Source organism: Mchenga conophoros, linkage group LG17, assembly GCF_057382185.1.
Source record: "Mchenga conophoros isolate Kocher_MC1m ecotype Shallow Benthic linkage group LG17, M_conophoros_male_GT1.1, whole genome shotgun sequence".
Classification (NCBI taxonomy): domain Eukaryota; kingdom Metazoa; phylum Chordata; class Actinopteri; order Cichliformes; family Cichlidae; genus Mchenga; species Mchenga conophoros.
The window spans coordinates 24213302-24225546 of record NC_140542.1 but is presented as its reverse complement, the minus strand read 5'-3'; positions in this window follow the sequence as shown (position 1 = coordinate 24225546).

The window sequence follows — 12245 nt, the reverse complement described above, 5'->3', positions numbered from 1 at the left end:
TTCTCCTGTGCATGTCAGGATCACACGATGCATGATCGCTGCCCTCTAGAGGCGTTTTAAGGAACTATGTCCAAACAGTATGTGATTCTCAGGAGCAAATACGAGGAATTCTTTAGTTTTTCCTTGTTTATTTAATCTCACTGTACCGGTACTGAGAGACACAGTCGACCCTCATCCATGCATGGGATGTACTATTAACAGATAGGGGAAGTAGCTGACATCAAGAAATCCTATAAGTACAGTAAAGGACAACACGGAGGCTCTGATCATGGCAGCACAAGAACAGAACCTAATCGCCAGATCCATAGAGGCAGGAGTCTACCACAGCCATCAGGGCACAAGCTGCAAGCTCTGCAAAGGTGCCCGGAGACTATCCAAGACATAGCATTAGGAAGTACGATGTAAGCTGGGACTCCTATTCTATGGCTGGTGCATGAGGACTAGAAGTCCCCAATTCCCTATGGGTGTTCTAACTTTTATTTCCCATATAGACTAGATTTTTTATCAAGATGTTTTTTGTAACCCCCCCTCCCTAGGCTATAGAAGAAAACTGTTGATCCAAATGATATGACAGCATAATGATAAATGGCCCAGATGGGTCGTACTTGTCTATAATAGCCTACCTTCATTAAAGACATTAAAAAAATCATAGTTTTCATTCAGGATATAATTTTAATACAAATATTTTCTGACCCTAAACGTTTTATATTAGGTTTGTACCCAGTTAATTATATTATCTCACTGAATCAAACAAAGTTTTTATAAATATGTTTGTTATTGGCAAGGGCAGGGATAGCTCAGTAGGTAGAGTGGTTGCCCCATGATCGGAAGGTCGGTCACTGAACGGTTACCCTGAGGTGCCCCTGAGCAAGGTACCGTCCCTACACGCTGCTCCCCGGGCGCTGCATTGGTGGCTGCCCACCCATTCAATGGGTGAATGGGTTAAATGCAGAGAAGTAATTTCCCTATGGGGACTAACACATTAGCCATTTTCCTGTAATGTAGAAAATGGCTAATGAGCCCAATATGAAGAAATGGTTCTCTACCTTATAGCTACAACAGAAAAAAAATACTTATTACTAATTATTTTGTAAAGAAAGGCTTTTTCTTTCTCTTGAGTCATCCAGAGAAAACTGATTTTAGTGTTGGTGTCATCTGATGATGTATCTATATAGCTTCAAGCATAATTTTCTTTTGATACCTTGTTCGTTGTTCATAGTTGATTTATATATGCGTTTCCAAAATTAATAAACTATTGACAAACATAGTTAATTATTTAATAATGTATTTTTAGCTATTTTCATTTTGGCATTATTGATGCCCATACGGGAAACATGATATACTTAACTGAAATAATAAAATATGGCTTTAATTTAAAGGAAATTAAGTTTTAATGGATTAACAATATATTGACTAAATTATTTATTATTATATTTATTTTCAATTGTGATTAATAAATGACACGTTTACTAAATTATTTATTGAATTGCTTGTCTTTTTTATTTGGTCACTCTTGGCATGCCATATTAAACCATTATACACTTAAACAGTGAAATAAATAAATGCTTTTAAATTACATGAAATAATATTTTAATTAATAGAATTTGATATTATTATTGGATGTGATAAGCAGAAGCGATCACATACACTGGCTAATACATTGTTTGCATAGATATCATTACTCCTTTTTCCTCTTCAATCCCTTTATTCTGCTGCGCAGCTGGGTGCAGTAATCATCAAGGACACAAAGCTAACCTTTTTTTTAATCGCTTCCCTGTTGATTCAGATAGAAGAATACGAAAAAACTAGTGCTGTCAGCATTAATCTCGTTAAAACAACGTTAACGCCATAATCGCCTTAACGCGGCAAATCTCCGTTAGCGAGTTAGCACAGATCGCCCCATGCGTGGGGCTGCACAGCGTCAATGCGTTAGTGCGGTTAGCTTGTTAGTGCATTAGCGCCATGCACGTATCTCTTTCAAGCAACATTTGATCATTTAAAATGTTTAAATTTATATTCTCATTATCTCTTTCTAGTTTTTTTTCTTTCTCATCTTTTTCATCTGCCTCCTCTGACACAACTCTCGCCTTCTCATCTCTATCTCATCCTCTCCCTCCTTTCCTGAAACCTCCCTCCTGAAATGAAGTTAGGGTTCTAAGATAAGAAATCTTACATGAACATGCTTATTTAATCTCGATATTATTGCACTTAGTTATTTTCAGCAGATCAGACATGCAACCCTCCCATCTCTGGACAGCCAACAGGAGATTGCTAAACCACAGCATAACGTAACAGGCTAACCTTATGCCAGTAACGTTAGTCCACAGCATTCTAAAACATTTAAACTAATTTCCCTCTGATCAACAGTTTGAATACATTTTCACATCACAAGAGTTTATTTGCTCCCCGAGACTGCTCCCATTAGATCCACTTCAAAAAAAGTTTAAATAACAGCAGTGAACAGAAGCTAGCAGCAGCACTTACTGATGGAAAGTTATGGATATGCTCAACATTTCACCTCGGTATTGCTGTCATATATCACAAATGACCTACGTTGACATTGACAATGTGAGGGATAATGCATAGAGACGTGTCAATATCAAAATATAATAAAAATCCAGTGACAGGGGTTTGTTGTCCATCTTGACACAAGACTCTGATAAGCATTCAAACTTTTGGAGGCCTTGAGTGGTTGTTGATAACATAATGATATACATTGTGTGGCATGATGACAGGGAGAATGCCAGGGTTACACTTCACAGCATCAGTAAATACTCGGAGGCTGTAAGTTAACATCCATCTTCAGCCCTCCCTTGCCAAGTTTCTCCACATAACCAGCAAGATGCCTTTCAAGAAAGTATTTTACTTCCTCTGAGACAGTATACATTTGTTTGTTTGCACATAGTTGCCATAATTTATCATGTTTAGTAGGTTTTCCCACTATATTTCAGGATTATTAGACATCCAAAATGGCTAGCTAGTTAATGTCATGTGGTAAGGGGTCCTATGTGTTCAAAACCTCTATTTTAATGTTAAATAAAATTTTTGAAAAATGACCAAATTCTCCCAAGCAATATGATATACAGTGGTGGGAAAGGGGCAGTCGTGCCAAAGATGGAGGCTGCGTCTCCTGGAATGCTGTCGGGCCCTTCAGTAGCTGTTACTAGTGTAGTTTAATGTAATGAAAATATGTCAGCTTTGTAAAACAATGTGAAACTTGCAGTTTTTAGAAAAAATATCATTATATAAGGAGATTTTACACTTAAGTATTGCTAACTAGCTAGCTAACGTTAATGGGACAGTCAATGCTAACATATCCTACTCTTAACTTTAGCATTCTTGTACACATATTACCTTAAATTTTTATTTGAAATGTTTTGTAAAGCCTCTCAAGCAACAGGGTGAAACTTCAAGTGGTTGTCGCTATAAATAATGTATATACTAACTGTTGATAAATAACTGGCAGGCTAATCTATACTATTTTTAAAAAAGGTCTTGAGGTTAGCAAAACCAAGCAACCCTTGTTGCTGCAGCAATTTAAAATAAGCTGAGAGTCACACCATTAGGATAGCCAAATTTCACTCTCATATAGACTAATTTTGTCTTTCTCTCTCACGACTACAGTTGATTGTTCAGTAAAGTTAGCACGAAACCCGGTCACAAAGTTAATGGCAGCCTTCCTTTAAAAATGTTTGGAGAAATCTTAGAGGAGAAGGAGAAATATTTAAAAATGATAATGTTGAAAGATAATGAGTTTGTAATTATCGGTAGTGTTATATGGGTTTCCCAAGTTGTGCTTTAACATTACAAATAAAGATGCTTGTTGTGTGTTAACCAACAAACAAACAGGTGTTCTGAAAAACCCAGTTGCAGGATTATTTGAATGGAGCCAGCGCCTCTCTACCTACACAATCAGGAACAGAGTGCACATAGCCAATCTATAGAGCTGCTAGGAGGCCTGCCATAACTGTCCTTTCACCATCAGGCTTGTTTGCGTTTGTGTTGGCAAAATGTGCTCTGGAGCCTGAACATATGGAGGAACATTATGTTCAGCGATGACTCCAAATTCTGCCTGTGGCAGTTGGATCATCATGATGGTGTGGAGTAACATCACTACCTAACTTAGTCTCTGTTCAAATTCTGAAGTGCTTGATTGCATTATGTACAGTTTTATACACGTTTGTTTGACTATTTTTTTAAAAATTATTTTCACAGTTTGTTACAAAACAGGGGAAAAAAAGGATTTAATTCATTCTAGTGGCAGAACATGCAAAGTTAGAATGGAGAAGCTTGTCTTTGACCAAAGCAGCATTCTAGAAAGTTTCCTTTGAGCTCTGTCGGCATTACCAAATCTTGCTTTTGAGCACAGCAACAATCCCGCTGTAATTTCTCCAGAAATGGTGTAGTCTAGCTTTCAGTTTATTCTTACTCTAAATCAGAAATATGTTTTCCAGTATGCTGTCAATGGTCTTCTTCAGCCAGTAGATGGCAGCATGGTAGTGCTAATGAGGCTCAGGACTCCCTTGTGTTTGTGCTCTGCTGCCACAGCTTCTGTTGGAGGATTTTGATTCTGTAAGTTTCCTCAGCCTTAACACAACCCAGTATTTCTCCCTCACTGACAACCTTGCTACTATCCTCATTGAGAATACAGCAAGCGCGTTTGTTTATGCCGTTCTTTCCATTTATTTCATGTCACATAAAAATCACAACAACTGTTACTACATGCACCATGGTTTCAAATAAGCTGTATTGTTCTTCTCTGCTTTACGGTGTGTTTCACCTGACTTCTTGAGTGACAGTTGAAACCTCAACAGCATCATTCCTGTACTCAAGAGAAACTCCTCCTCTCTCTCTCTCTCTGCAAAATCAAAGGCCAGCTGAGTCAGAGGCTCTCCAGAGTGTTGGGAGCAGATCACTTTTTAACCCAAAGTATATTGATTTATATGGGCCTGTAATTGCTTCAGTGTGTCCTGGATTATTCCCCCCATAATTGAGGCCTGGCACAGGTCTCTTTCCTAGACATAGCCACCCCAGTGCCAGGTGGTGGGTAGAGAGAGAAGCACCGCACCCACTGCCCAGCCAGCTGGAGAGAACCAGGGAGCTGCGGCCTTTACCCCCACAGTCACTGTTCTACATGGGATAAGCAAACAGTACAAACAGTACACTTCCATGCATGCTTTGAGGTATCTCTTGCAAGTCTTCGTCCAGCTCTAATTGCAGTATGAGATAGCACATTGCAGGGAAAGCTGGATGGGACAGACAGCCAGCTTCAATCACTGACACAAAGTCCTGAATCTGTGCATTGTTTTAGATTTTTGGCTCTCAGCTTGTGTCTCCAGGATTTGTTGTGTTTACTGAAACCACATATTAAGACTGTAATTGCTGTACACGCTATTGTTCAGCTGTTTGTTTTGTGTTTTTGTTTCTGACTCAGTGGAACAGTCCGGGATTTCGTAATGGATGGAAACGCTCGCACGCTCGAACAGGTCTCGGGGTGAATGCCGTGCCATAAATATATGAGGTAGACACTTTTTAAAGCAAACACTCACAGTCTAAGATGCTGCAGGGTGTGCCACTATGTTGCAGTGATTTTTAAATCTGAGTGGAGTTTTTCTTTATGCTGTCCCCTGTTGGGATATTTGAAAATAAATTTGTAAAATTCCTTAACGAATATCATGTCTGTATGCAAAGTATGAAACTATCACCGACAGCTGATTAAGTTGGCTCTGCATAAAGACTAGCAGAGATAATAACATCTACTAGCAACTCTAAACATTTAGTAATAAGCACAGCAACCAAGTAATGATCTTGTTTCCTTTAACATTAACTAGTAATGATTTAATGAATTTCTTCTACTACAGCTACTTTTAATACCACTGATATTTAATTAGAACTTTGATCTTTCTGGGTTAACTTTAGCTTTAATTACTCCTTTCAAACCATTAATGTGGATGTTCCCATTCCTACAAGACTGCTCAAAGAAGTCCTACCATTAATTAATGCTTCAGTCTTAAAGGTGATCAATCTATATTAATGCGCTATATTCCAAGGGCCTGCAAGCTGGCCGTCTTTTTAAGTAAACTGCTACTTAAAAAGCCATCACTTGACCCAGTTTATCCCAAAAATTCTTGAATGAGTAGTTGTCACAAAGCTAACAGATCAGAGGAATGGCTTATTTGAAGAGTTTCAGTCAGGTTTCAGAGCTCATCACAGCACAGAAACATCTTTAGTGAAGGTTACAAATGATCTTCTTGTGGCCTCTGACAGTGGACTCATCTCTGTGCTTGTCCTGCTAGACTTCAGTGCAGCGTTCGATACTGTCGACAATGATATCATATTAGAACAATTAGAGCATGCTGTAGATTTTACAGGTACTGCACTGCGGTGGTTTGAATCATATCTATGTAATAGACTCCATTTTGTTCATGTAAATGAAGAGTCTTCTTCACACGCTGAGGTTAATTATGGAGTTCCACAGGGTTCAGTGCTAGGACCAATTCTGTTTACATTATACATGCTTCCCTTAGATGACACAGATAAACTGCAGAATGTCTTAAAGACACTGGCTCCCTGTTAAATCCAGCATTGGAGTTAAAATCCTGCTTCTCTTATACAAGGTCTTGAAAAATCAGGCCCAATCTTATCTTAATGACCTCATAGTACCATATCACCCGGAGCTCTTCACTGCAGGTTTGCTTGTAGTTCCTCGAGTATTTAAAAGTAGAATGGGAGGCAGAGCCCTCAGGTTTCAGACCCATCTTCTGTGGAACCAACTTCCAGATAAATAAAATGAACTGAAATTAAATAATGATCCCATTACTGGATAGACTGTGTCTAAAAGACAATCTGAAAAGCCACCAGAGAGCTTCATCTTTTTGCAAAAGAAGTCCATGGAAAAATGACTCTATTGCTTATTTGATTTATAACCTCAACAAATTCTTCATTAGTTTTTGGCCTCAAATTGCTCAAATAGTTTTGAGTTCAATTTCTTGGTTTTATAGATAGATTAAATATAAAAGACTGCATCGATTTGCAGACTTGTTTTGAAACTGTGGAGTGCTTTGGCTGTTGTCATCTTGGTTTTCTTCAAACTTGAAGTTATGATTCTGAAGCCGAAGTCAATAACAATGTAGCCAGGCCTGAAAGCAAACTCTGCTCATTTTAACATAGACTTCTATGTAATCCAATCTATTTTGCAGGAAGAACTCTGTACAGCTGTTGAATGACACCAGTACGTGTTGTGGCAGCACAAATATTTATTTTATTATTGTTTATTTGTCATGTAATAATCTCCTGTTTTCAGGTAACTACAGCAGAGGTTTGCAAACATTTTCTAGCACGCCTCTCCTGCAAAGCCAAATTCAAGCCACGCACACCACATTTTTATCAATCATTAACGATTAAAAAAACATCCAAGTTGAATTTTAGTGAAATTAAGGTCAATATCAGCATCAGCACTCGATTTGGCATATTTACTACGCGAATCCTAACCTTTCAGCTTTGATTCATCGCATGTTTTTCTCCTCCAGCAGCTCGATGACCCACCAAGGGGGCCCACCCCACAGTCTGGCTACTAACCACTGGTGTATGGTAGGGTTATCTGTGATTTCTACTGAAAATGACAACAAAAAATATTGTTTATTAACATGTTCCTAGTTTAGTTTGCTTAAAATCCCACAACAAACAGTTAAACCGTCCCAGAGATCTTTGTGAAAAAGTAGGTTTTGATCATCAACAGGCACCATAGAGTTTCCCGGCCTTTTTGCCAGAATACTGTGACCCCTCTGTGTTACCGTGGAAACATAGCGTATCAAAACAAGCACCCCCATTTCTTGCGTTTCTCTCCATGACGCACCTTTATTTCTTCCATATGAACAGCGTATGGCACAGCGGAGGGCTTTGATAACAATATCTGCTCCGAGTGCCACACACAAATTCATGTAGCACCACACCCTGTTTAACTACCCGACTTGGAGAAAGAAGAAGAAGAAGGAAAAAACTGAAATTACCCCTACAATCACTTGCAATAGATACCCTTGTTTCATTGTTTTTGCAAAGCTTTTTTGTTTTACTCAATGGTAGCAGAGGAAATATAACACAGAGAAACCATTGAGCTGGAAAAACCCTCAGACTAATCAACAAAATAGAGCAGGATTGCTCTCCTAATCAAGTGTGTGTAAGTGCATGCATGTGTGCGTGTCCTCAAGTGAACTTGTGTGTGTGCCCAGACATATCCCCAGCCTCACACTTTCCCTCCCATCTTGGGTACCAGCCCTGCAATACACACACACACACACACACACACACACACACACACACACACACACACACACACACACACACACACACACACAGAGCCCTCCATCCTCCCTTGCATGCAGGTTATGCAAAACCAAAAAGCTTTTATCTTCTTTTTCATCCACTCTAAATCTTCCTCTCGCTTTCATCCACTGGCATTCATTTGCATTCTGTACCGCGCTCCGTATCCTCTGACTCGGACGTTTGTTTGGCAGGAGGTACCCGACGGGATGCTGTTAACACTGCAAAAAGTGTCCATCTTTACAAGCCTTCCTGTGTTAACATCTTAAAGCTGTTCCAAATGAGGTGATTATAACTCCATTTGTAACCAAGAGCTTTCTCCTGTGTGAGTCTCTCCTTTTTCTTTTTTTTTTAAGCAAAAAGTGCAGGTTTTATTTACAAACTGAGGATGGGGAAATAAGTGGGAATTAATAAGTGGAATTATATATATATATCTATATATCTATATATATCTATCTATATCTATATATATATATATATATATATATATATATATATATATATATATATATAGATATATAGATATATAGATATATATATATATATAGATAGATATATATGTCTAAGATGCACGTTTGATCAAAAAAACTTGCACAGATGGACACTCTTTGCAGCGAGCGCTGTCTCCCTTCCTACACCAGAAGGGAGTAAAAACAAGCCTTTCCCTGGTCAATGAGTTCACTGGGGCGGACGTCTCCTTAGACAAGGCTGTGGGGGGGAGGTGTTGGATGAGGGGATTCAAAAGTCTTGCAACCAAAGAGAAAAGAGAAGGAGTGAAGGAGAGGGAGGGAAACCTGGCACCGAGGCAGCTCAGAGACCTGGGCATTAGAAACAGAGAGCAAGGGAAGGTCAGCCTGCCCACTCCCCCTTCCTCTTCTTCCTCCTACTACTGCATCAGCAGATGTACTGCACAAGCCCGTCATCAATACTGCCAGACCACAGCCACAGTGATAACAGGAAAGTCTGTGATGAAGCATTTACACGCTAGATTGTGTGTGTGCTTTTTATGTCAGCAGGCAGTGAAAGATGAGATTTTACATCTAAGATCAGCTATCAGCAGAGAGGCTTACGGGCATCGGCGAATGAACTGATGCTAACAAGGCTGTCCTCTGGCTTGAAAGCAGCTTTGTCCTTCTAAGAAGAGAAGCATCACCCTCATCATCATCATCATCATCACCATCACATTCTAAACTAAATCAGCATCTCCTGCAAATGGCGCTCGGTTTATATCTCCAAGCTGCTGTCCTGAAAGGAAGAAAAGTCATGTCGTGCATTAACCTAAAGTTAGGTAGGGCAATCAAAGATAGTTCATCAAGCTAAAGTTTGGCAGTGCAAATGTGTTATTTAATTCACCAAGTGTCCTTGAATGTGCATTTAGCTGGACTGGGATGGTGTAAAGTAGAGCTGCAATTAAGTTTAATATCTTTAGCCATTAATCAACCAAGAAAAATTGCCATCCTAAGTCCACCAGAATCCAAGCTGTCACATCTAAATTTACAGTCATATTTCACATTTTAGAAGCCAGTACCAATAAAGACCTTTCTTTTTAGAGGAAAAATAAAGAAAATTTTGTAGTAGGACTTAAGTTTTCAGAATTTTACATGGTTTTTACTTTATGGTGCAATTTTCTATCATATGATAAACTCAAACATTATATAATAATATACCGATGTCCTCCGTAAATGTTTGCTATTCACTCTCCTTACACTGTATGGGAGTTGTACTAAACAAAGACTGTATATAAAAGATGGTTGTGCTTTGGGGTTTGTGAAGGTGGTGATGTCACAATAGCTACAGCCATCTTTTATATTCTCTATGGTAACAGACAAAAACTGTATATAAAAGAAGTTTCATGGTGTGGAAAGTAAAGCAAGTCTAGATTCCTTCTAACAGCCAGTAGGTGGTGACTCCTCTGTTTTCAAAAGCAAGTCTCTGTACAGAAGTCTTACAGACAATGATCCTTGAGCTCCTGCTTGCTAGCTATCTTGTTTTGGGTCTCACATCTTAGTCTTACTAAATGCATCATGATTTTCATTTTGAAAATGATGCTCATTAACGAGTAACAAGGGGCTCTAAACTGTACTCAACATTCAGAGCAGGCCTACTTAACTCATACTCTCCAGCATCCATTAAAACTTATAAATTACCGCCTCAATTGTGCAGCGTATGCTTCTGAACAGTTGTGGAATACATTTAAAATAAATCCCAACGGAATCATACGATCAATCCCACTGCAACTTCCACAGAAACTGCATAGTCTAATTCGCCACCATTGTTTTTATTCCCTTGTATGTGATTTTATTTCTGTCATACGTACTGATTTGTGTGTCTGTGGATGAAATTGTCCACTTTTAAAGTCCACTTCTGGATGTTTGAAGGGTTTGTGTCACGCTGAATCAATTTGCCTACATGTGTCACACATGTCTGTCTTATTATCTTAATGCTAATGGCAACTGATCTCCTGTTTTTATGACATTAAAACTCCTTTTCTGCTACTCAACTCGGTTTTTAGGGGGTTCCATTAAGTGATAAAACCTGGTAGCAGGTACTTTATTTAATACCTACTCAGAAGGGGTTTCAGGTGTTCTGAGTCGAACATTTGACATCTACAGACTGCACGCCACTGATTGGCCAGTCTGTGGCATCACAGTGACAAGTCATAAGACCGTCTCCTTCACAAAAATTAAACTGGCCATTTAAGGTGCAGACACTTATTGGTTTAGCAGCAGGTATAGCATCGCCCTAATGTCCTCCATTGTTGTGTTTTTGAGTTACATACAAATGACAAGACAGGACTTTTGGCTAGATTGCTATAACGACCCCAAACACTTTAAAAAGGTACTCAATTGTAATGGAAAATGACCAAAAATGAGTGGAATAGAGTTGAATCGAGTAGAGCCGAGCAGTTATTAGTGGAAAAGAGGCATAAGGGGTAAAACAAAGATCAACTGTCCCACTTGGATCCCTCTGGAGCTTTAGGCAACAAGAAAATACATCTTCTCAGCAAAGTAACAAAGTAGCTATCATAGACTGTATATCAGAGATGGACATTGGCACTGGTTTATGGAGTCACTGGAGCATCAACTTGAACATTTTTGTTGGTCTGTTTTGGTGTTTTCAAAGTGTACGTAGTGAGAAAAGGAAGGATTTAGGACCCTAAATTACAAACAACTACCAAAACTAAAAACTGAGACATTAAGATCATCAGGAAAATGTTTAATAGTTTCTTAAAGACTTCTGTTCGACTCCTGAAGCATCACCACCTTCTGGCTGTTAGAAAGAGTGCAGGTTTACGGCACTTATGCACTCCCTGTGCAGCATTAAATCAGATCAATGTGCTTGTTTGGCTGCGCTCTAAACACATATGCAGATGTTTGTAAAAGAGAGTGTTTGCTGTAGTAAAGTGCACCCGTTAGTGAAGGAGAAACCACATCAACCCAGACTGAGATCTTAAGGAATACAGCTCATGTCTGCTGAACAACTACAGATGTAGTCAACAACGAAATACGGAGAACAATAAATATCAGACACTTTTGGCTCGTCTTCACCCATTAAACCGAATAAACACCAGCTCATGACCCTCTCAGATAATCTGCAGGTATCTGTTTATTGAGATTATGAATCAATCTACTGTTTGTTAAATAAAAATTCAAACAATGAAAAGTAAAAAAAAAAAACAACAAAAAAAAAACACAAAAGAAATGATTTGTGTGGCATTGGGACACATTTTGGGGTGTTTTTTTTGCTTAAAGAAAACAACTTTATTAACAGCAGATTAAGCTCTAATTAAGCAGCATTCCTCATTTTGCATGTGACACTTTAGGCTGCACCTGTTTTAAAAGTTTGGACGACTGAGCTGTAATCCTGCACTAAGAGCAAAACCAGACAAAAATACTGCCTTAATCGGCTTCATTTACGCCATCAAG